A 24,636-nucleotide genomic window follows, 5' to 3' on the forward strand; every position below is an offset into this window, starting at 1 on the left:
AGAGAAATGTATACTTCCAATGTAAAAATAGGTATATTTCGAGCGGGGCCGAATTGTTCGGAAGAGGCGAAGAGCCGAGTGTTGCCGAAAAGAGGCGGCTGGAGCCGAAGAGCCGAGTGTGGCCGAACAGAGCCGACTTGAGCCGAAGAGCCGAGTGTAGCCGAAAACAGCCGAGTTTACACCAAGAGCCGAGGATAGCCGACTGGAATCGATAGCCGAGGGTAGCCGACACTGGCCGCATTTAGACAATGCGCCGAATGTGACCGAGTTTCGTCCAACCGTGCCGAGTTCGGCCGTAGAGCCGAACTGAAACGAGTTTAGACCAAGAGCCGAAGCAAGCCGAATTGAGCCGAGTTTCTTGAAACAGAACCGAAGGACGCCGCAGCGCTCTCCCTGCAGGTCTCCGGGGCACACGGCAGGGGGCGCTGTATAAAGTAAGTATAAAATATCAACTATCTATAAGAAGAAATAAAAGCTCTATGTCATGTGCAGCAGTAGAAAATTTCAGGCTCCCAGGGAATAAATAGTTTTCTTTACATCATTTTCGTTTTGCAGGTTTTTTTTACTCCCAGGTAGCCTGAAAGTTTCTACTGCTGCTTTTTTATTCTTAAGCTAGAAAGGAAAACCAAGATCAGAAACAGAAGAAAAGGAAAGGAAAAGGAAAGGGAAGGAAAGGAAAGGAATCAGGAGCACCAGAGGGAAGGGAAGGGGTGAAAAGCAGAGTGAAAAAAGAAAAAAGAGTTGGAGCGAAAAAGAGAGGGCATTCGGGAGGAGCGTTGCTGCCTCAGGTCCTTCCCCGCCCAGGGGCGAAGGACCCGTTTGATGCCCGGGAGGGACTGCAGCTCCCGGTGGCGGAGGACGGAGCAGTGGCTGTCAGCCCGAGACTACAACTCCCGGCAGGCCCTGCTGCCGGCGAGGCGTGTGACGCAACGGCTGGCGCGGCACCGGAGTGGCTGGCGTGCCAGGCGGCCGCGCGGGGCTGTGCGCGGGCAGCTCCCGGCGCCGCGGCGGCGACGCCGGAGGGGCGAAACCTCCGTCTGGCCGCCCGCACGGAGCTGAGCAGCGCGGAAGGGGCGTCGGCCCGGTTCTTCGGCCTTACTGAGCGGTAGCGATGGCGGAGGGCGAGGCGGTGCTTTGCTGCCGCGGGCCGGGAGCTGCAGGAGCCGCCCCGGGCGAGCGGCGCCGGGCGCTCCCGCGGTCCCGGTGGGGCGGCTGCCCTCAGGCTGGCGGAGGCGCAGCAGCCCCCGAGCTGCAGCCGTCTCCCTCGGGCTGCTGCCGGTGCTGCGGGCGGAGGCGGCTCCGCCGCGTGTTGGGCGTTGCGAGCAGAGAGCGCTGCGATATCGCCGGAATGACTGGGCTGCTGCCTGCGCTAGTGCTCGAGGCTCTTTCTGCCATGCAAACGGATGGAGCGGCGCTGAGCGGTAAAGCCAGAGATGGCCGGGAGAATGCCCAGCGCAGGGAGCAGGCGGGCTGTATCCTTCCGATGGCACAGGTGCGATCTGCAAACTCATCCCCTTCTGCCCCTGCCCTCCCCAGCCCCAGGGAAAGTGCTTTCCAGCATTGTCGGGCTTCTGAAAGACAAAACTTGTGATTTGACACTAGCATCCAGAAAAGCTTTCTGTCTAGATTAGCAAATGCCTAAATTGTTCTTGGTTACATCCCATGACCGGTTTTAGGCAGTGACTTTATAGTGCTTTTAGGATTTTCTTGTACAAAGGTGAGAAAATAGGCAGGTCTGATAGTGGTTTCACTTTTTTTCTACTTCACGTTCCATGAGATTCTTTTATCCAAGCACTTGTTTTAAAATTGTACTGTAGGCGTTTATGGTTCACTTTTTTTTTCTTTGCAGCACCTGTGACTTTTTTTTTTCCCTAAATCGGGAGTAAATATAGCTGAGTAAAATGACCTTGGTTTTCTTCTTTCTTTTTCAACTGAGTTGTTTTTATTAAAAATCCTATTTGCCTATAGAAAAAGTGGGTATGTCCTGTAATATATCCTAGCTTTTCTTGTTTACAGGGTACTCAGAAAATATGTCTCCCTTAGAGTCCCACAGAAACGTTCTCAGTGCGATCTCTGTCAAGGTATGCATTTACAAATAAGTGATCCCTTTAGATATTTGACTGTGTACCTTTTCCTGTAATTCAGAGCTTGCGTTCCGTGGCTTTTATGATAAACCTATAAAACATGTAAAAATGGTTTTGCACGTCTTAATCGTTGCAGGCAGCACTAAGTGGATTTAGAGCCTGTTCTTGACCAGACAAAGGGAAAAAGTGTGACTTTGATGCTGAACTTGTCATTTTTCATTGGACTTGTCTTTAATTATTCAGGAATAGAGAGAACTAGAAAAAGAGAGAAATAGAATTGGTTATTGAGCACTCCTCAAATGCTCACCGTGATTCAGTGCAGAGCCGAAGTGAAGGGTGATGGAACAGAGCTCTGTGCTTTAGAAGGAAATAAATTTAAACCTGACCTCCACACAGTGTCTCACTAACTTCTGTTGTTTCAAAATACCAAATACGTTTAGGAAGTGTTGGAAGTTAGTATTTTGGGAAAGAAATGGCAGTTCCACAGAACATTGCATTTAACAGAGGCTCTCGGAACGATTCATGTTGTAACTGCTGTCACTGCAATCGGTTGGTGGTTCAGCCTTGAAATGTGCACTTGCCCTTCTATAAAGCACTGTTTTGTTTGCCTTTCAGTGCTATGAGTCTTGATAAATTGGAGAAGAGCCCAAGAGAAGTTTTTCATCCCTTGATATAAAAGGTAGGAAGTGACTTTTTTTGGTTTGGTCCTTTTACTTTATTATTTTCTGGAAATAAAAGTAATTAAGTATAGGTACGACTGGTTTGTTTCTTCCAGTAGCAGGTGATAATAATAGTAGTAGTAATAGTAAAAATAATAATAGAAATAATAATAATAATAGTAACGTAATACTACTGAAACTGTCTTTATCCATTGAACTGGCCATTTCAAATCAAAACTTGTAAACACAAATCAAACCATCATCCTTGTAGAATCTTTCACGGCAGTGGGCTAAAGATCCTGGTTTTGTTGACAGGATTTATCGGTTCTGGAAGAACAAGAGGGAAGTACAAGCCTAACTACTTCTAGCTCACAGACCCGCCCAGTGAATACAGCTTTGTATTTTGATGGGCTTGTGATGACTTTGAAATCGATTCCTCATTACAGTAAAAAAAAAAAAAATGTTTTTTTGAACGTGACAGCAGAAATAACTTTCAGTACCAACTTAATAATAATAGATCACCAATTTAAGTTAAAAATTCATGCTATACTATCAGAATTTAAAGGTAAAATATTATGTATGAGGTGATGGTATAAAGTGTACGTTCTAATGTGTAGGATGTATGCAGAGATAGATACATACCTGAAAGTCCTTAGAGGAAACAAATTTTTATGTCTGCTGTTTGACTGTTTATCATGCAATATTTGGTTTTATTTCCCAGGGATCGGTGAATTTTAACTTTGGAGTCCTCTGTGCTAAGGATGCTCGGCTTACAGATGATGAAATGTTCAGTAATGGTGAGTTTTTCACCTTCTCTTTAATTGCTATGTTGATCTGAATAAGAAAAAAACAAAAGCAAGAGAAAAAAAAAGGATGGTTTATTATTTTTTTACGCTGTTATGTTTGTTTCCTCAGTATTTGCTGCAGCTCTGCTTACCCAAACTTTGGGTTCCTTCTGTCCCACTGGGAGTCGCCCGATTTGGTTGCATCTGGTGAAATTCACCCTGAGACCTTGGAGAACCAGCTCAAACTACGTGAGAGCCATTTGCAGTTCTCTGCAGACACCTGGAGAATGGGTGATGCTTCTGAGGATCTGGCAAGTGTACTTCTATCAAAACTCAGTCTGTGAAATTTCTGGGGAAAACCCTTCTGTGTACCGAAGGGTTCAAACTCTGGTGAGGATCCAGTTATCAGGTGCTCACCTGCATGGTTCCAGCTCTTAAAGCGAACACTTGTACTCTTGCCCTGTAGTTTATATCTATCGTATTTTTGTTATTTTGCAAGATTTTACGGCTTTTCAAAATATTGTGCATTTGACTCTTTGGAACCTGTCAGATCGTTCTTTGGTGCAGGACCACCTCATGGGACACTTGGCTGCTGTCCTGAAGGGGTTGGTCGTAAATCCTGGAGGGTTTATAAGTCTTCTGTCCCCAGGGAGCTATCGTGCTTTGTTTGCTTTTGTTCTGTTTGTTAGGCGCTGCTTCTCACTGGAAGTATGAATTTCAAACTACCCTGTTCTTTTTTTAACTGTTTTCCTGGTTCTCTCCCTACGGCAGGGAAAGACTCTCGTGTCCTTGTCGTCAGGCTCGGTGCTGTCCAAGAAGATACAGAGACTGAAAAAATCCTAAGAAGCAAAATATGACTGCAGGGAAAACAAGCTGGAGAGAACAAAAGGTGGTATTGTTATCCTTACCCTCTATTAGAAACATCCACTGTGCTTTGATGTGGTAGCTGCCAGGGGCTTGTCAGCTCTTTGTAGGCAGGTGTGGGTGTTCACTTGTAGGTTTTTTCTCTGGACAAGTTAACTCAATCTTTGCTAAGCTTATATTTGCAGATTACTCTCTAGCACAGTCCAGCATGACATTTTTGAATGTTGTAAAAATACCATGTTACTTGGAAATTGCTAATGATGAGAAGCCTTAGGGAAAAAAGAAGATTTCAGGGTTGGAAGATGTGAGAAGAATTTTGTGGGGATATGAGACTGAAATAAAGCGCACGTGAAGCTGGACTGGCACGCTGGCAGATCCCCTATTAAAGAGTAGTGCTTAAATTAGCCTGGGAGTTGCCCATTGTTTCTGTAGAAATCAATGTTTCCTGGTCTTCAGAAGTAAGCTGCTTTGAAAAGCTGGAAGGTGCAGTACAGTGACAATCCGTGTGCTTTGGATTAAAAGTAGATTTCAGAAGGGTGATAGGCTTTTGTCTTTTCCTAGAAGTCAATGTAATCCTATCGAGGAGTTTTTAATTCTGTGTTGCCATGTCATCCCTCAGAGCCCTGTCGTACTAATCGTCATACAGATACAAAACAAAACATCAGACCCTGTCCCAGCCTCTTAGAGCCCAGAACACGATTTCCTCGGGCTGCCATTTGTGTGCCATCGGTACTCACCACGGAAGCGAGCCGGGGATGTTGCAGCTGTTGGGAACAAACCGCTTCTCGTCACACAGAAATGGAATTCGGACGACGCCTCGGCCAGCCCCTCTCTGCCGTCGTCTCCTGAATCTGCAGCAGAGCAGTTCCAGTCCGTCCGGGTACGTGTAATCCAGCTCCTGACGATCTGAGCACACGGAGCAGCGCTCAGCTGCCGTGGGGGCTCAGGGAAGGCAGAGTGTGCATTGTCATCTTCCTGAACCTACGGACAAATCAAAGTGAGAAGCCACAGGGTGGAAATCAGTCGCATATATGCTAAATAAAACTTGCAGATTTATTTAAGAATTGTTTCTGCTCGTTCTTTTTTGTGCTTCTGTGCTTAGAAAACATCCCTACAAAATCAGTTCAGTTCATCAGTTGAACCTTTGTTTGCAGACCCTCACTGAGCAGAATTTGTTGCAGACTCAGTGCACGCTGCGCTGGAGTGTGAGGAGCTCAGTGCACTGCCGGGAGTGTGAGGAGCTCATGTGTGCTACTTTTTGCTTTAGGACGCTCTAAGGTATTTATTCCTTTTGGGATACATGATGAGAATTCCCAAGAGAGGTAGTTATAAGGTATGATATTGGGAAAAAGCCTGTGTGGTTGGAATGTTGTTGCTGTCAAAAGTTAATTTTTTCTTAGCCAGTAGTTAGCTTTTTGCTTTATTTTTGTGGTAGCAGTATTTTATTGTTTAAAAAATTGCTTCAAAATAACTTCAGTGGCTGGCCATCGGTACCTTGTTCAGATTTGCCTATTTGCTTGTAGCTAAAATGTTCGCATCTTATCATTCTGTTTAAGAAACTGCTGCCCAGCCAACTAATAACTGAATATCTATCTGTCTGGGACACGGGGACAGGATTTAGGTAATGTCTTTGGTTCCAGAAGAGAGTTCCAGTGTAGTTTCTAAATAGAGAAGAAGAGGGTGAAGACTCGGGGCTCTGATGCCATTGGGGCACTCCAAGGTCTCCAGGAGAGGAAGCCCCACTGGGGTGCAGAAGCAGGTGTGTTCTCATGTAATATAGAATAAATTATAAATATAAATATGAAAATTATAAACATGAAAATATTTTTAAATAGCTAAATAAATCAGGTTTTTTTATTTGTCAATAGGCAGTGTTTTGATTATAAAAATTATAAATGCAAATAATATAAAGGTAGAAATCTAAGTATAGGAATATATAATAAATAAATATATATATATATATATAAAGTTTAAAAACATAAGAAAAAATTAGTTGTAGCAGTAGATATGATACATAATATAAATAAATACATTTATAGAAATTTTTTCAATGTTCTAAAAATACCATGTTACTTGGAAATTGCTAATGATGAGAAGCTTTAGGGAAAATTAAGATTTCAGGGTTGGGAGATGTGAGAAGAATTTTGTGGGGATGTTAGACTGAAATAAAGCACACTTGAATTATTATATATAATATATAATATTATAATATTATAATGTATAATATTATATGAAATATATATTATATATAGTTTTTAATACACTGCATCAAAAGAAACTATAAATATAAATGGGAGTATAATTATACTAAGTATAAAAATATTTCAATATCGTTTGAAAGAAGGTTTTTTTTATATTTATTTGGTTAGAGATGGGAGCTTTATTTTGAATAAAAGTATTATAGAAATAGAAATCTAAATATAGAAATATACAATCTATAGAGAAAGATATTTGTAAAAACACGAGCGAACGACGCCGCCTTCGGCCGAATGGAACGAGCTCAGCGGCACCAAGGCGAGACCGGCCGAACCTGACGGCCTCGAGCGAACCGAGGCCAGGCTTGCGAGGCTGCCTGAACGGAGCCGAGCTCAGGCGAACCGAGCCCGCTGCTCTCGTACGCGCTAATTAGCGCGAGTGCGGTCACCGCCTAATGAGCCCCTGTGCCGCCCCGCGCTCCCGGTCGTGTCCGTGCGATGGGCGGGCCGCCCGCGGGCCGCGGCAGCAGGAGAGCCCCGAGCCGGGCGCGTTTAACGTGAGGCGGCGCCGCTTGCCCGCCCTGAGGGAGCCGAGCCGAGCTGAGGCGCGCCGAACGCATGGAGAGCGGCTCCGAGTTCGGCCGAAGCGAGCCGAACGCACGGAGAGGCTCCGAGTTCGGCCGAATGAAACCGAGGCGCGCCGAGCGCACGGAGCGGCTCCGAGTTCGGCCGAATGAAGACGAGCGCACGGAAAGGCTCCGAGTTCGGCCGAAGCGAGCCGAGCCGAGCGCACAGAGTGGTTCCGAGTTCGGCCGAAGCGAGCCGAGCGCACGGAGTGGCACCGAGTTCGGCCGAAGCGAGACAAGCCGCGCCGAGCGCCTAGAGCGGCTGCGAGTTCCGCCGAAGCGAGCCGAGCCGCGACGAAAGGCGAGTCCAGCCGAATGCAGCCTACAATAGCCGAGTTTAGCCGATTACAGCTGAATTTAGCCGAGCAGCTGTGAGCCTTGAGGTGAGCGTGTATCATTACCGGCTTGGGATTGAATGAAATGCACTAAGGAAACCAGCGCTGGGGAGGGAGGCCGGGAAAGCCTCTCTTAACGTTTACCAATTCTTCCGTCAAACTCATCACGGCAGGACAGGGTGAAGACTGAAAGTGTAAGAAGATGTGGAGGGAAACAGAGAATCTGACAGGAGCATCGAACGCACAAGTGCACGAATTTCGCTTTTTGCTTGGAGTTAAACTCAGAAGTTGTAAGGAATTTGGGAAAGGGACATTTCAGAAGGAGAAGGAGGAGAAGAAGTTGTTGTTACAGTCCTGGCAAAATCTTTTGTTCTAGCTAATAAAAGAAGTTAGTTTAGAAAACAAAAAGAAAAAAAAAATGTAGTTTTTCTTTACTTGACTATTATATTCATTGGTGGTATATGGTGTGTTGTTTTATTTCTTGGTATTATTAGCTCAGTGTAAGTTGTTTTTTGAGTGAACTAACTTTCTGGATGGGTTGGTTTGTATTTGAGGCAGGATTGATTTCAATAGGTTTCTTTCATAGACTTCTGATAGGTATTACTGGGGTTTTGGTTTTGTTTACTGTATGCATAAACATACAGCTTTGGTTGGGCCAGGTGGGCTGCCGGAGTTTGTGGGTGTGAATTTATTCGATAGCTTTTGTTAAATGCAGTTTTTTATTTTTGAAAGGTTTTTCAATGTAGTGGTTTTAAGGTGGTTTTTAAGAACTGATTGTATTGTTTCATGTTGTTTGTAGTTGGTGTACAGTAAGGGATGTGGTGTGAGTTCTTGAACGTTATGGTTTTGGTGTTCCTAAGTTCCGTTTTCTTTCTCGTTCGATAGGTTTTTTTAGTTTTATTGTTGGTGACAGGGGCATTTATGTGGTGGGTTTTTATAGGCAATATGTTTTTTAATGTGGGTAGTGATATTTTTTAGTATTTTAACAGTTTAGATTTTTTATTTTCATGCTTTGTATGAGGTTTTTTTGAATTGCAAAATAACTTTTATAGATTATTGGTTTTTATTTGTGCATTAGCATAAAGGTAGAGCTTTGGGGGCTTTTTGAGTCAGTTGTACAGTTTTGAGTCTAGTGAGTTGGTTTGATTTAATTTTTACTGGGTGTTTGTTTTTCTTAGCAGTTGTGTCATTTTCAAGGTGTATTTGAGTTTTTTGGGGTTTTTGAGATATTGGTTTAGGAGGAAGTTGATGATGAGCATGTGCGGAGCTTTTGGGCTAGTTATAGTGGGATTTAAAATTTATTTTGGGTTAGGTTTATTTGAGTTTTTATTAGGGTTCAATGTTGTGGGATGTTTCTTCCGTTAGTAATAAAAATAGGTTTTGTTTTGATGTGCTGCGATGGGATGAGCGTGTGCTGCGTGCCGGTGCTGACAAAGGGTACGGTATTGTTGTGGTTCTGGTGTGTCGGGTTAATGAACTTATATGGTTTAATATAGAGATGAAAATAGAAATAAATATAAATTTAAAAAGAAATATAACATTAGAGTGGTAAACATAAATATAGATAACAGATGCATATATAAAACTATAATTCATCGTATGGAATTGTAACATATTGTCATATAGATAAATGATAGTCTATTATATATATACAAAGATATATAAATATAGATTGTAAATATAAAAATATTTAAATACAGTTAAAATAAATTGGGGGTTTTATTAGGTTATAGGCTAGTGTTTTTAAAATAAATAATATAAATAGAAATAAAATAAAAAATCAGATGCAAATATATGTGGAAATACAAATATCTATAAATATTTAATTGAAATAAATATAAGTAAAAGAAATATATAATAGAGAAATTTTATATCTATAATCAGCATAATCTGCTGATTATGCTATTGTGTTGAAATACTTGGCCTCCACTGCAGTAGCCCCACACTTAACTCGATGGCCTCCCCCAGCATGTCCCAAAACACCTGGATGCAGATCAGCTTAAGCTTCACTGATGTGATAAACAGAGTTCACTCTTTAAAACTTTTACAAGTTTAATAAAGGATAAAAGGACAAAATAATCCAGCACTGGGATGCTTTTAGCACACAGCCAAAGAGCACAGAGGTAGCTTAAAATCACGTTCACTATATACTGTTACATTGCTGAGGTCACATGCATATTCATTAACTTACACATTATTCAAACATTCCTTTGACTTTTTGATGTTCCAGGAACTCTCTTGTTTAGTTTTAACCTCTGACTTGTCTGCAGAATATTCTGTAAATTAGGTCTACATATTTTATTTCTTCCTGTAGTTTTATCCTGTTGCTTCACACTCCCTGATAACGCCCGATAAGAGTCGATAAATCCTTCCTGGATGCTTAAGCTCTTTTTGTCACTATTATCTTATCACTTGGTAGGGGCAGTCTGCAGTTATAAGAAACAGAATAATTGCTTTACACCGTTTTCTGAGTTAGTTACATAGAAGTATTTTAGTTTTTATTTTAACATTTTGCTAAAGCCTACGATAAATTTATCACGCTACTATTCATATGAAATATACAGTGTATACATAAACTGACATATTACACTATACAAAGCAGTTAAAAGTAAGTATAAGTTTTACCATATCAAAATACTTGTAATGCAAAAAGCTATTCTATGAATGTGAAAGTCAATATTGTTTTATCATCTATAACATCCGACGACGAGGGTGAGCAGCGGGCCCGCAGCAGGCAGAGGGCGGGCAGGGGGACGCGGGCACTTAACTTTGGCCAGGGTGCTGATCTCAGCCAGTCGGGGCAGGCCAAGTGCCCGCAGAAGTGGAAGCACTGCGGTACAAGAGGCACCCAGAGCCCGCAGCGGGCGCTGCACGCCCTCCCCGCTCCCGAGCCCTCTCCTCACCAAATCGCCGCCGGTCCCTGGTCCGCCCTGCTGTCGCAAAGACGACCCGGAATCCCTCCCGGGCTACACTCCTCTCCGCCCCCTGCCCCGAGTGCCCAAGGGAGCGCTCCGGTAGGGGCTCTGCGGGGGTCTTTTCGCCGGGACCTGGGCACGAGAGAGGGCCGGAGAAGGGGACGGGGGTTTCGCGAGCGGGACCCCCGGCGCCTGCGAGCCCTTCGAGCACCCCGAGCTCCGCCCCACGCTCCCAGGGGCCTCAGCCTGACGGCTCCCAAACCTGCCAATCACGGCTCGCCTTTCTCAGCCCGCCCTGTCCAATCACAGCCGCCCTGTCAATCCGGAAGCGGTCCCGCCGATCTCAGCCCGCTCAGTGGCGGCTCGACCCCTCAGACTGGCCCCGCTCCCGCCACCGCCGCTTTGGGAGCCGGCGGAGCAGTGTCCTCGCTGCCTCGGCAGGCGCTGTTGCGGACGGGAAGGGCGGCCGGGAGCTTCCAGTTCAGGTCCTGGTCGGGATCAGGTTCTGGTCCAGGGAAACGGGCAGGCGGCGGGGAGCAGGCTGACGCGGCCACTGCAATGGCGGCGGCGGGCGCAGCACTTGAGGGGACCGCGGGGAGTCACGGAGCCGAGCGCGGCGGGAATGGGCGGGCTAGGATTGGTGGAGCCGGCAGGCGCTGCCTCGGGTTGTGATTGGCTGGCTACTCCGGCCCTGGGGCATAAATAGCGTGCGTTGGGGCGGCAATGGCGTCAGTTCGGCGGTGAAGCTGGGAGCGACGGGAGCTGCGGATGCGCGATCTGAGGAGCGGCGCTGCGCCAGGACGGGACCCCCGCGGCAGCTGATCCGGGGAGCGCCGGTGAGCACGGACGCGACGCCTGCGGTAGTATCTGGGGGCCGGCCGTGTCCAGTTCTTTCTGCCGCGCCCTGCGTGGCTCGGGTAGCCGGCGGCTGGTGTGGGGCCTGGAGTGGCGCGGAGGGGGGGGGGGGGGGCGGCAGGCCCGCCTGCTGTCACTGGGGGCTGGGAAGTAGCCGTTTCGCGGTTTCTGGATTTAAAGAAATGTTCAGAATACGAGGAATAAAGCTTGCTTTTTGCATTTTTATTACTTTAGTTTGGTTTTACTTGTAATTTTGTTTTCTTTATTGTGTTGTTTTATTATTGCTCGTTTTATTACATCTTTTTGGTTTGATTTGTTTTCTTTACTAGATATCTCATGTTAATTTGGTAAGGGTTGTGGGACTGGAGCTGGACCACCAGTTGTGAGAGCAGTGGGCACATAAAACCCCAGGGTGTGGAATAATGACTTTGGCATGAGTCAGGCCCAAAACAATGTGGAGTAGTGGAAGTGCTGGGGCTAGATAAATGCCTTGGGAGGAAGGCATGGAGCTGCAGTACAGGGCCTGCAGGTTATGCCTGGGGGTTCCCAGCCCCTGCCCTGTGGTGCCATCGAGGGGCTGAGTGTGTGGGGGCTCAGAGGGTTCTAGGGCCCAAGAACCAGCCCAAGGGTGCACTTTGGGATGGGGGAGCAGGAGTTCAGTGGCTATTCCCAGCCCCTGGAGCTGCCTGAGGGGAGGTGAGGGGGCCTTTGTGCAGGTGCTGGCCTGAGAGCCACGGTGAGGGGGAAGGTGGATGTTGAGCTTCAGGCCTCCAGTGTCCCCAGAGTTGGGATGCCACTGAGGTGGGTGGGTGGATGCGACAGCTTCTAGAAATATTGAAACGATGGCAGTAACTGATTTGTGGCCTTATTAACAGCCCCAAGGTGCAGTGAGAAGCATGAGCGGCTTTTAGCTGCAGCCAGTAGGAAGCTGAGGAACTGGAGCTGAGGCAGCAGAGCTGGAGGAGACAGAAATATGGTACGGTTTGGGGTAAAACCCCTGTGGGGCGGGGATAGGGATTGTGGAGCGGGGAGGTGACCTGCATGGTTGGAATTGAAATTGCTCTAAGGACTGTGATCTGAGCTCAAGAACTAGAGCTAAAACAAAGATCCCGTCCTGAGAAGCAGAAGTAGTATTGTGAGGCACTACCGTGAAGATGTTGAGCAGGAAGTGCAAGAGAAGAGCTGGCAGTAAAATAAAGCTTGTGGGTGGAGAGCTGAAGGAGCTGAAATCACGGGGCCTGCACTTGTCATCATTGTGGGACTGGAATTGCAGCTTAACACATCATAGCAATATAACGCCTGTACTGACACTCTATTGTTCTTGCGCCGAGATCACTGTAGGCCTGTGACATGGATGCAGGGGCTGGGTATTGTGACCGATAGTAGAACAGCAGGTGTGGAGTGGGAGAGGGGGGCTGCAAGCTTGCGCCTGAAAACCCCGTCGATGCTAGGATATTGCCTGCGCCGGTGATGGCACCTCTTGGGGCGCAGCTGAAATCTCTGTGGGTCTTGGAAATGGACTGCAGGGCTGGCACTTTGAATGAAAATGGCAAAGGCACTAGATCTGTGAACGGGGCTCTGGGCATCCAGGAGAACTAATGCGGGGGTGGGCAAAGTGACTGGGGACTGCTCGGTGGGAGCTAAAATCACTGCAGGGCTAGGATATGGATAGTGGGGTGGGCTTCCAGAGGCTCGTGCGGGAGCTGAATTGTTGCCGAGCTGGGGCCAAGAGCAAGATGCTGCCATGTGAAGCTGGGGCAACACAGAGCTGGAGCTGGAAGAAGAGAGCTGGCAGTAAAATAAAGCTTGTGGGTGAAGAGGTGAAAGAGCTGAAATCACTGGGCCTGGTCTTGTCATCATTGTGGGTCTGGGATCGGGGCTGCACACAACATAGGAACTGTAGGGCTGGCACAGAGACTGTAAAATAAAGCTTGTGGGCGAAGAGGTGAAAGAGCTGAAATCACTGGGCCTGCACTTGTCATCATTGTGGGACTGGAATTGCAGCTTAACACATCATAGCAATATAACGCCTGTACTGACACTCTATTGTTCTTGCGCCGAGATCACTGTAGTCCTGTTACTTGGATGCAGGGGCTGGGTATTGCGACCGATAGTAGAACAGCAGGTATGGAGTGGGAAAAGGGGGCTGCAAGCTTGCGCCTGAAAACCCCGTCGATGCTAGGATATTGCCTGCGCCGGTGATGGCACCTCTTGGGGCGCAGATGAAATCTCTGTGGGGCTGAGAAGTGGACTGCTGGGCTGGCACTTTTAATGAAAATGGCAAAGGCACTAGATCTGTGAACGCGGCTCTGGGCATCCAGGAGAACTAATGCAGGGGTGGGCAAAGTGACTGGGGACTGCTCGGTGGGAGCTAAAATCACTGCAGGGCTAGGATATGGACGGTGGGGTGGGCTTCCAGAGGCTCGTGCGGGAGCTGAATTGTTGCCGAGCTGGGGCCAAGAGCAAGATGCTGCCATTTGAAGCTGGAGCAACACAGAGCTGGAGCTGGAAGAAGAGAGCTGGCAGTAAAATAAAGCTTGTGGGTGAAGAGGTGAAAGAGCTGAAATCACTGGGCCTGCACTTGTCATCATTGTGGGACTGGAATTGCAGCTTAACACATCATAGCAATCTAATGCCTGTACTGAGACTGTATTGTTCTTGCGCCGAGATCACTGTAGGCCTGTGACATGGATGCAGGGGCTGGGTATTGTGACCGATAGTAGAACAGCAGGTGTGGAGTGGGAGAAGGGGGCTGCAAGCTTGCACCTGAAAACCCCGTCGATCCTAGGATATTGCCTGCGCCGGTGATGGCACCTCTTGGGGCGCAGCTGAAATCTCTGTGGGTCTTGGAAATGGACTGCTGGGCTGGCACTTTGAATGAAAATGGCAAAGGCACTAGATCTGTGAACGCGGCTCTGGGCATCCAGGAGAACTAATGCAGGGGTGGGCAAAGTGACTGGGGACTGCTCGGTGGGAGCTAAAATCACTGCAGGGCTAGGATATGGATGGTGGGGTGAGCTTACAGAGGCTCGTGTGGGTGCTGAATTGTTGCCGAGCTGGGACCAAGAGCAAGTTGCTGCCATGTGAAGCTGGAGCAGCACAGAGCTGGAGCTGGAAGAAGAGAGCTGGCAGTAAAATAAAGCTTGTGGGTGAAGAGGTGAAAGAGCTGAAATCACTGGGCCTGGTCTTGTCATCATTGTGGGTCTGGGATCGGGGCTGCACACAACATAGGAACTGTAGGGCTGGCACAGAGACCGTAAAATAAAGCTTGTGGGCGAAGAGGTGAAAGAGCTGAAATCACTGGGCCTGCACTTGTCATCATTGTGGGTCTGGGATCGGGGCTGCACACAACATAGGAACTGTAGGGCTGGCACAGAGACTGTAAAATAAAGCTTGTGGGCGAAGAGGTGAAAGAGCTGAAATCACTGGGCCTGCACTTGTCATCATTGTGGGACTGGAATTGCAGCTTAACACATCATAGCAATATAAGGCCGTTCTGACACTCTATTGTTCTTGCGCCGAGATCACTGTAGTCCTGTTACTCGGATGCAGGGGCTGGGTATTGCGACCGATAGTAGAACAGCAGGTGTGGAGTGGGAGAAGGGGGCTGCAAGCTTGCGCCTGAAAACCCCGTCGATCCTAGGATATTGCCTGCGCCGGTGATGGCACCTCTTGGGGCGCAGCTGAAATCTCTGTGGGGCTGAGAAGTGGACTGCTGGGCTGGCACTTTTAATGAAAATGGCAAAGGCACTAGATCTGTGAACGCGGCTCTGGGCATCCAGGAGAACTAATGCAGGGGTGGGCAAAGTGACTGGGGACTGCTCGGTGGGAGCTAAAATCACTGCAGGGCTAGGATATGGACAGTGGGGTGGGCTTCCAGAGGCTCGTGCGGGAGCTGAATTGTTGCCGAGCTGGGGCCAAGAGCAAGATGCTGCCATCTGAAGCTGGAGCAACACAGAGCTGGAGCTGGAAGAAGAGAGCTGGCAGTAAAATAAAGCTTGTGGGTGAAGAGGTGAAAGAGCTGAAATCACTGGGCCTGGTCTTGTCATCATTGTGGGTCTTGGATAGGGGCTGCACACAACATAGGAACTGTAGGGCTGGCACAGAGACCGTAAAATAAAGCTTGTGGGCGAAGAGGTGAAAGAGCTGAAATCACTGGGCCTGGTCTTGTCATCATTGTGGGTCTGGGATCGGGGCTGCACACAACATAGGAACTGTAGGGCTGGCACAGAGACCGTAAAATAAAGCTTGTGGGCGAAGAGGTGAAAGAGCTGAAATCACTGGGCCTGCACTTGTCATCATTGTGGGACTGGAATTGCAGCTTAACACATCATAGCAATATAAGGCCGTTCTGACACTCTATTGTTCTTGCGCCGAGATCACTGTAGTCCTGTTACTCGGATGCAGGGGCTGGGTATTGTGACCGATAGTAGAACAGCAGGTATGGAGTGGGAAAAGGGGGCTGCAAGCTTGCGCCTGAAAACCCCGTCAATCCTAGGATATTGCCTGCGCCGGTGATGGCACCTCTTGGGGCGCAGCTGAAATCTCTGTGGGGCTGAGAAGTGGACTGCTGGGCTGGCACTTTGAAAATGGCAAAGGCACTAGACCTGTGAACGCGGCTCTGGGCATCCAGGAGAACTAATGCAGGGGTGGGCAAAGTGACTGGGGACTGCTCGGTGGGAGCTAAAATCACTGCAGGGCTAGGATATGGACGGTGGGGTGGGCTTCCAGAGGCTCGTGCGGGAGCTGAATTGTTGCCGAGCTGGGGCCAAGAGCAAGATGCTGCCATTTGAAGCTGGAGCAACACAGAGCTGGAGCTGGAAGAAGAGAGCTGGCAGTAAAATAAAGCTTGTGGGTGAAGAGGTGAAAGAGCTGAAATCACTGGGCCTGCACTTGTCATCATTGTGGGACTGGAATTGCAGCTTAACACATCATAGCAATCTAATGCCTGTACTGAGACTGTATTGTTCTTGCGCCGAGATCACTGTAGGCCTGTGACATGGATGCAGGGGCTGGGTATTGTGACCGATAGTAGAACAGCAGGTGTGGAGTGGGAGAAGGGGGCTGCAAGCTTGCACCTGAAAACCCCGTCGATCCTAGGATATTGCCTGCGCCGGTGATGGCACCTCTTGGGGCGCAGCTGAAATCTCTGTGGGTCTTGGAAATGGACTGCTGGGCTGGCACTTTGAATGAAAATGGCAAAGGCACTAGATCTGTGAACGCGGCTCTGGGCATCCAGGAGAACTAATGCAGGGGTGGGCAAAGTGACTGGGGACTGCTCGGTGGGAGCTAAAATCACTGCAGGGCTAGGATATGGACGGTGGGGTGAGCTTACAGAGGCTCGTGCGGGAGCTGAATTGTTGCCGAGCTGGGGCCAAGAGCAAGATGCTGCCATCTGAAGCTGGAGCAACACAGAGCTGGAGCTGGAAGAAGAGAGCTGGCAGTAAAATAAAGCTTGTGGGTGAAGAGGTGAAAGAGCTGAAATCACTGGGCCTGGTCTTGTCATCATTGTGGGTCTGGGATCGGGGCTGCACAAAACATAGGAACTGTAGGGCTGGCACAGAGACCGTAAAATAAAGCTTGTGGGCGAAGAGGTGAAAGAGCTGAAATCACTGGGCCTGCACTTGTCATCATTGTGGGTCTGGGATCGGGGCTGCACACAACATAGGAACTGTAGGGCTGGCACAGAGACTGTAAAATGAAGCTTGTGGGCGAAGAGGTGAAAGAGCTGAAATCACTGGGCCTGCACTTGTCATCATTGTGGGACTGGAATTGCAGCTTAACACATCATAGCAATATAAGGCCGTTCTGACACTCTATTGTTCTTGCGCCGAGATCACTGTAGTCCTGTTACTCGGATGCAGGGGCTGGGTATTGCGACCGATAGTAGAACAGCAGGTATGGAGTGGGAAAAGGGGGCTGCAAGCTTGCGCCTGAAAACCCCGTCGATCCTAGGATATTGCCTGCGCCGGTGATGGCACCTCTTGGGGCGCAGATGAAATCTCTGTGGGTCTTGGAAATGGACTGCTGGGCTGGCACTTTGAAAATGGCAAAGGCACTAGACCTGTGAACGTGGCTCTGGGCATCCAGGAGAACTAATGCAGGGGTGGGCAAAGTGACTGGGGACTGCTCGGTGGGAGCTAAAATCACTGCAGGGCTAGGATATGGACGGTGGGGTGGGCTTCCAGAGGCTCGTGCGGGAGCTGAATTGTTGCCGAGCTGGGGCCAAGAGCAAGATGCTGCCATTTGAAGCTGGAGCAACACAGAGCTGGAGCTGGAAGAAGAGAGCTGGCAGTAAAATAAAGCTTGTGGGTGAAGAGGTGAAAGAGCTGAAATCACTGGGCCTGCACTTGTCATCATTGTGGGACTGGAATTGCAGCTTAACACATCATAGCAATATAACGCCTGTACTGACACTCTATTGTTCTTGCACCGAGATCACTGTAGGCCTGTGACATGGATGCAGGGGCTGGGTATTGTGACCGATAGTAGAACAGCAGGTGTGGAGTGGGAGAAGGGGGCTGCAAGCTTGCGCCTGAAAACCCCGTCGATCCTAGGATATTGCCTGCGCCGGTGATGGCACCTCTTGGGGCGCAGCTGAAATCTCTGTGGGTCTTGGAAATGGACTGCAGGGCTGGCACTTTGAATGAAAATGGCAAAGGCACTAGATCTGTGAACGTGGCTCTGGGCATCCAGGAGAACTAATGCAGGGGTGGGCAAAGTGACTGGGGACTGCTCGGTGGGAGCTAAAATCACTGCAGGGCTAGGATATGGACGGTGGGGTGGGCTTCCAGAGGCTCGTGCGGGAGCTGAATTGTTGCCGAGCTGGGGCCGAGAGCAAGATGCTGCCATGTGAAGCTGGAGCAGCACAGAGCTGGAGCTGGAAGAAGAGAGCTGGCAGTAAAATAAAGCTTGTGGGTGAAGAGGTGAAAGAGCTGAAATCACTGGGCCTGGTCTTGTCATCATTGTGGGTCTGGGATCGGGGCTGCACACAACATAGGAACTGTAGGGCTGGCACAGAGACCGTAAAATAAAGCTTGTGGGCGAAGAGGTGAAAGAGCTGAGATCACTGGGCCTGGTCTCGTCATCATTGTGGGTCTGGGATCGGGGCTGCACACAACATAGGAACTGTAGGGCTGGCACAGAGACCGTAAAATAAAGCTTGTGGGCGAAGAGGTGAAAGAGCTGAAATCACTGGGCCTGCACTTGTCATCATTGTGGGACTGGAATTGCAGCTTAACACATCATAGCAATATAAGGCCGTTCTGACACTCTATTGTTCTTGCGCCGAGATCACTGTAGTCCTGTTACTCGGATGCAGGGGCTGGGTATTGTGACCGATAGTAGAACAGCAGGTATGGAGTGGGAAAAGGGGGCTGCAAGCTTGCGCCTGAAAACCCCGTCGATGCTAGAATATTGCCTGCGCCGGTGATGGCACCTCTTGGGGTGCAGCTGAAATCTCTGTGGGTCTTGGAAATGGACTGCTGGGCTGGCACTTTGAAAATGGCAAAGGCACTAGACCTGTGAACGGGGCTCTGGGCATCCAGGAGAACTAATGCAGGGGTGGGCAAAGTGACTGGGGACTGCTCGGTGGGAGCTAAAATCACTGCAGGGCTAGGATATGGACGGTGGGGTGGGCTTCCAGAGGCTCGTGCGGGAGCTGAATTGTTGCCGAGCTGGGGCCAAGAGCAAGATGCTGCCATCTGAAGCTGGAGCAACACAGAGCTGGAGCTGGAAGAAGAGAGCCGCCATCTTGGATAAGGCTTTGTTTTAATCGGTAATTTTAAAAATTAGGGTTAATTTTAAGGGGTAATTATAAGGGTTATGGTTCATTTTAAGATTAATTGGGGTTCGGGCTGGGGTTGAGGCCTCAGGGTGGGGCTCGGGGTGGGGTTCAGGCCTCGGGGTGGGGCCCGGGGTGGGGTTGAGCCCTCGGGGTAGGGCCCAGGGTGGGGTTGAGCCCTCGGGTGCGGTTGGGGGCGGGGTAAGGGCTAGGGTTAGGGTCAGGGTTAGGGTTAGGGTCAGGGTCATGCCGCTTCCTCCACCACCGGCTCTATACACAGCACCACAGCGGGCAAAAACTGCAGCACCTTGCATGCATCCTTCCGCGTCTCTCCCTCTGCCGGAACTTGAGGAGCTGGGCACAGCTGCATCACCGAGAGATCCCTCCGCAGTGCGTAACCCTGCACAACCGATACCTGATATCCCTAAAAAATCATAAGAAGCAAATATGACTGCAGGGAAAACAAGCTGGAGAGAACAAAAGATGGTATTGTTATCCTTACCCTCTGTTAGAAACATCCACTGTGCTTTGATGTGGTAGCTGCCAGGGGCTTGTTAGCTCTTTGTAGGCAGGTGTGGGTGTTCACTTGTAGGTTTTTTCTCTGGACAAGTCAATTCAAACTTTGCTAAGCTTATATTTGCAGATTACTCTCTAGTACAGTCCAGCATGACATTTTGGAATGGTGTAAAAATACCATGTTACTTGGAAATTGCTAACGATGAGAAGCTTTAGGGAAAAATACGATTTCAGGGTTGGAAGATGTGAGAAGAATTTTGTGGGGATGTGAGACTGAAATAAAGCGCACTTGAAGCTGGACTGGCACGCTGGCAGATCCCCTATTAAAGGGTAGTGCTTAAATTAGCCTGGGGGTTGCCCATTGTTTCTGTAGAAATCAATGTTTCCTGGTCTTCAGAAGTAAGCTGCTTTGAAACGCTGGAAGGTGCAGTATAGTGACAATCCCCGTGCTTTGGATTAAAAGCAGATTGCAGAAGGGTGATAGGCTTTTGTCTTTTCCTAGACGTCGATGTAATCCTATCGAGGAGTTTTTAATTCTGTGTTGCCATGTCATCCCTCAGAGCCCTGTCGTACTAATCGTCATACAGATACAAAACAAAACATCAGACCCTGTCCCAGCCACTTAGAGCCCAGAACACGATTTCCTCGGGCTGCCATTTGTGTGCCATCGGTACTCACCACGGAAGCGAGCCGGGGATGTTGCAGCTGTTGGGAACAAACCGCTTCTCGTCACACAGAAATGGAATTCGGACGACGCCTCGGCCAGCCCCTCTCTGCCGTCGTCTCCTGAATCTGCAGCAGAGCAGTTCCAGTCCGTCCGGGTACGTGTAATCCAGCTCCTGACGATCTGAGCACACGGAGCAGCGCTCAGCTGACGTGGGGGCTCAGGGAAGGCAGAGTGTGCATTGTCATCTTCCTGAACCTACGGACAAATCAAAGTGAGAAGCCACAGGGTGGAAATCACTCGCATATATGCTAAATAAAACTTGCAGATTTATTTAAGAATTGTTTCTGCTCGTTCTTTTTTGTGCTTCTGTGCTTAGAAAACATCCCTACAAAATCAGTTCAGTTCATCAGTTGAACCTTTGTTTGCAGACCCTCACTGAGCAGAATTTGTTGCAGACTCAGTGCACGCTGCGCTGGAGTGTGAGGAGCTCAGTGCACTGCCGGGAGTGTGAGGAGCTCATGTGTGCTACTTTTTGCTTTAGGACGCTCTAAGGTATTTATTCCTTTTGGGATACATGATGAGAATTCCCAAGAGAGGTAGTTATAAGGTATGACATCGGGAAAAAAGCCTGTGTGGTTGGAATGTTGTTGTTGTCAAAAGTTAATTTTTTCTTAGCTAGTAGTTAGCTTTTTGCTTTATTTTTGTGGTAGCAGTATTTTATTGTTTAAAAAATTGCTTCAAAATTACTTGAGTGGCTGGCCATCGGTACCTTGTTCAGATTTGCCTATTTGCTTGTAGCTAAAATGTTCACATCTTGTTTATCATTCTATTTAAGAAACTGCTGCCCAGCCAACTAATAACTGAATATCTATCTGTCTGGGACACGGGGAGAGGATTTAGGTAATGTCTTTGTTTCCAGAAAAAAAGTTCCTGTGTAGTTTCTAAATAGAGGAGAGGGGGGTGAAGACTCGGGGCTCTGATGCCGTTGGGGCACCCCAAGGTCCCCAGGAGAGGAAGCCCCACTGGGGTGCAGGAGCAGGTGTGTTCTCATGTAATCTAGAATAAATTACAAATATAAACATGAAAATTGTAATCATGAAAATATTTTTTTAAATAGCTAAATAAAGCGGGGTTTTTTTATTTGTCAGTAGGCAGGGTTTTGATTATAAAAATTATAAATACAAACAATATAAATGTAGAAATCTAAGTATAGGAATATATCATAAATAAACACAGATATAAAGTTTAAAAACAAGAAAAAATTAGTTGTAGCAGTAGATATGACACATAATATAAATAAAAATTTAAAAACATTTCTAGAATTTTACAAATATATAATTATTAATACACTGCATCAAAAGAAACTATAAATATAAATGGGAATATAATTATACTAAGTATAAAAATATTGCAATCTCGTTTAAAAGAAGGGTTTTTTTGTATTTATTTGGTTAGAGACGGGGTTTTTATTTGGAATAATAGAAGTATTATAGAAGTATAAATCTAAATATAGCAATATACAATCTATAGAGAAAGATATTTGTAAAAACACGAGCGAACGACGCCTCCTTCGGCCGAATGGAACGAGCTCAGCCGAAGCAAGGCGAGACCGGCCGAACCTGACGGCCTCGAGCGAACCGAGGCCAGGCTTGCGAGGCTGCCTGAACGGAGCCGAGCTCAGCCGAACCGAGCCCGCTGCTCTCGTGCGCGCTAATTAGCGCGAGTGCGGTCACCGCCTAATGAGCCCCTGTGCCGCCCCGCGCTCCCGGTCGTGTCCGTGCGATGGGCGGGCCGCCCGCGGGACGCGGCAGCAGGAGAGCCCCGAGCCGGGCGCGTTTAACGTGAGGCGGCGCCGCTTGCCCGCCCTCAGGGAGCCGAGCCGAGCCGAGGCGCGCCGAACGCACAGAGCGGCTCCGAGTTCGGCCGAAGCGAGCCGAGCACACAGAGCGACTCCGAGTTCGGCCGAAGCGAGCCGAGGCGCGCCGAGCGCACAGAGCGGCTCCGAGTTCGGCTGAATGAAGCCGAGCCGCGCTGAATGTACAGAGCGGCTCCGAGTTCGGCCGAAGCGGGCCGCGCTGAGCGCACAGAGCGGCTCCGAGTTCGGCCGAAGCGAGCCGAGCCTTGCCGAGCGCACAGAGCGGCTCCGAGTTCGGCCGAAGCGAGCCGAGCCTTGCCGAGCGCACAGAGCGGCTCCGAGTTCGGCTGAATGAAGCCGAGCCTTGCCGAGCGCACAGAGCGGCTCCGAGTTCGGCCGAAGCGAGCCGAGCCGAGCCGCGCCGAGCGCACAGAGCGGCTCCGAGTTCAGCCGAATGAAGCCGAGCCGCGCCGAGCGCACAGAGCGGCTCCGAGTTCGGCTGAATGAAGCCGAGCCTTGCCGAGCGCACAGAGCGGCTCCGAGTTCGGCCGAAGCGAGCCGAGCCGAGCCGCGCCGAGCGCACAGAGCGGCTCCGAGTTCAGCCGAATGAAGCCGAGCCGCGCCCGGCGCACAGAGCGGCTCCGAGTTCGGCCGAATGAAGCCGAGCCGCGCCGAGCGCACAGAGAGGCTCCGAGTTCGGCCGAATAAAGCCGAGCCGCGCCGAAGAGGCGCTTCCAGCCGAATGCAGCCGACAATAGCCGAGTTTAGCCGATTACAGCCCAATTTAGCCGAGCACTTAAGTTATTCTGCAGCCCTTTGACTTTTGTCCTGACTTTTTTTCAGATGCACCTCCTCAGGTGACTGCAGCAGTTCCTTAGGTTCCATCTTCTCAAAGGGTACAGGGCTCAAGAATTCGTCTTCCAGAGAGTTATCTCAAGTGCTGGCTGGTATTGTATCTGCCTATGTTGGCTAATGTTGTATGTACCTCTATTGTGTGTACCTATGCTGGCTTATACTGTATGTACTTATACTGTATGTACTTATGTTGGTTTATACTATATGTACTTACATTGGATGTACCTATATTGGTTTATATTGTGTGTACCTGTGTTGGTTTATACTGTATGTAAGTGCGTCACCTTATATTGTGTGTACTTACGCTCTGTTTACACTTGCACTGTTTACCTCAGCCTATATTGTGTGTACTTACATTGTACCACTTACGATCAGAGCTGCCCTGCCCTGGCACACAGTCACAGTTAGGTAGAACAGTTATAGAAATTTTACTCTTCATCTGTCTTTTGTGGGATTTTGGGTAGAAAGTTTATGGGTCCAGAGTGGGGACAAGTCCTAGCTGTCAGATAGCCACTCGTTGACCCTTCCTGTTGTCTCACAGGTCCCCGAGGCTGCTGATTTCCCCAGGATCTGCCATTTACTTCAAGGAGCAGCAGCCAGAAGATGTGTCACAGCACGTTCTTCAGCGTCTCAGGTAAGGGCCGCAGTGAGCGTGTAAGTGGCAAGAGTGTGTCAGTGTGTGTGAGAGCACGTGGCTGTGTCTGTCTGTGTCTGCTCGTCTCTGCATGTGTGGGCACATGCTGACTGGATTTAACCTTGTGTATGTGACTTTTGCTTTTCAGGTTTTGCAACTCATTTTTAAAGTCAGAATAAAAAATCCTCAGCCGGGTTATATTGTATGTACTGACATGGAATGTACCCATGTTGGCTTAAAACCCAGTAAAACAGACGATGATGGGCAAGAAAAAACCCAGAAAAAAACCCCAACAAGATGGGCAAGAAAAAACCCAGAAAAAAACCCCGAAGATGGGCATGAAGAAACCCAGAAAAAACCCCCAAGATGGGCAAGAAAAACCCCAGAGAAAACCCAGAAAAACAATTCCAAGGAGGGCAAGAAAAGACCCGGAAAACACCCGGAAAAAATCGCAACCAAAGTATAAATATATAAATGTCTTTCAAATATAGAGAGAATTTTTAAATTATTTAAAATGCAAAATAACATAAATCAATATGTGCATATAAGATCCATAATACCAGTAATACTGTATATATCTGATTATAGTGTATTATAGGAAATAGATATAAATAAATTTATATCAATTTTATGTTTATCATATCTGTCATTTGTTATATATTACACCATATTGATATAAGTTTTTTAAAGCAGTTTAACATAAAGGGGGGTTTTGTTTTTTATTTGGCAAAAGCAGGGGTTTTAGTACAAAAATGATAAATACAAATAATATAAAGGTAGAAATCTAAGTATAGAAACAGATCATAAATAGCTAAAGGCTAATATAAAATTAAAAATTTAAGATAAAATAAGTTGTAGCAGTAGATATGGTACATAATTTAAAAAATAATTTATTTCTATTATTTGAATAGGACACATATTATATATCATGATTAATATAATGCTTAAATATAAACTATAAATATAAATGTGAATATAGTCATGCAAGCTATAAATATAAAAATATTT

At 48.0% G+C, this 24,636-nt stretch overlaps 3 long non-coding RNA genes across 4 annotated transcripts; 2 read left to right on the forward strand and 1 right to left on the reverse strand.

Annotated features, from left to right (window-relative positions):
* Nucleotides 1-41: 41 nt before the first annotated feature.
* LOC141730187 (uncharacterized) lies at nt 42-3,859 on the forward strand. 2 transcript variants are annotated; one of them, XR_012581718.1, is made up of 6 exons: nt 42-434; nt 805-1,492; nt 2,017-2,081; nt 2,700-2,763; nt 3,465-3,540; nt 3,659-3,859. It is a non-coding gene; the product is annotated as an uncharacterized LOC141730187 (long non-coding RNA). The 2 variants fall into 2 exon arrangements; XR_012581719.1 differs by lacking the exon at nt 805-1,492.
* Nucleotides 3,373-10,590, reverse strand: LOC141730188 (uncharacterized). Its single transcript, XR_012581720.1, has 3 exons — nt 10,452-10,590; nt 5,130-5,373; nt 3,373-3,577 (listed from the first exon to the last, which is right to left on the reverse strand). It is a non-coding gene; the product is annotated as an uncharacterized LOC141730188 (long non-coding RNA).
* Nucleotides 10,591-11,176: 586 nt separating this feature from the next.
* Nucleotides 11,177-24,620, forward strand: LOC141730186 (uncharacterized). The gene is made up of 4 exons (XR_012581717.1): nt 11,177-11,299; nt 12,194-12,294; nt 22,983-23,628; nt 23,777-24,620. It is a non-coding gene; the product is annotated as an uncharacterized LOC141730186 (long non-coding RNA).
* Nucleotides 24,621-24,636: the final 16 nt, after the last annotated feature.

The sequence above is a fragment of the Zonotrichia albicollis genome, chromosome 9 (assembly GCF_047830755.1).
Source record: "Zonotrichia albicollis isolate bZonAlb1 chromosome 9, bZonAlb1.hap1, whole genome shotgun sequence".
NCBI classification, from domain to species: Eukaryota; Metazoa; Chordata; class Aves; order Passeriformes; family Passerellidae; genus Zonotrichia; species Zonotrichia albicollis.